This window comes from Propithecus coquereli, unplaced genomic scaffold (genome assembly GCF_000956105.1).
Source record: "Propithecus coquereli isolate 6110/MARCELLA unplaced genomic scaffold, Pcoq_1.0 Scaffold265, whole genome shotgun sequence".
NCBI lineage: Eukaryota > Metazoa > Chordata > Mammalia > Primates > Indriidae > Propithecus > Propithecus coquereli.
In genome coordinates, this window is record NW_012148230.1 from 3,668,897 (window position 1) to 3,669,435 (window position 539).

Consider the following 539-nt stretch of genomic DNA (forward strand, 5'->3'; position numbering starts at 1 on the left):
TAAAGAATAAATATCACCAGAAATAGCAGCTACATGAGTAAATATACAAATTTTTTCTTATTATTTAAAATTTTCATCAAAGAAAATATGTAGATGCAAAACAAGCACATGAAAAGATAACCAACACCATCAGTGATTAGAGAAATGAAAATTAAATCCACAACTAGAAACCATGATATACCTATTACAATGATTTAAATTAAAAAGAATTACCATATCAAGTTTTGGTGAGGATGTAGAGGAATAGGATCTCCTATATACCTCTCCTTGAAATGTAAAATTCTACAAATACCTTGGAAACAGTTTTGCAGTTTGTTAAAATGTTAAACACACTCACCATATGATCCACCATATTCTACTCCTAGATATTTATCTAATAGAAATAAAGCCTATGCCCATATGGGCAAAGACTTGTGTACAAATGTTCATAATAGGTTTATTCGTAATTGCCAAAACCAGAAAACTGCCCAAATGTACACCAAAAAGTGAGTGGATCAACAAACTATGGCATATCTATATGGGAGAATACTACAGAGCAA

The 539-nt window shown here is 30.6% G+C and overlaps 1 protein-coding gene across 1 annotated transcript in view; it reads right to left on the bottom strand.

Moving 5' to 3' along the window:
• TMEM232 (transmembrane protein 232) overlaps positions 1-539 on the bottom strand; it is a 255,297-nt gene that overhangs the window by 191,510 nt on the left and 63,248 nt on the right. The window lies entirely within an intron of this gene.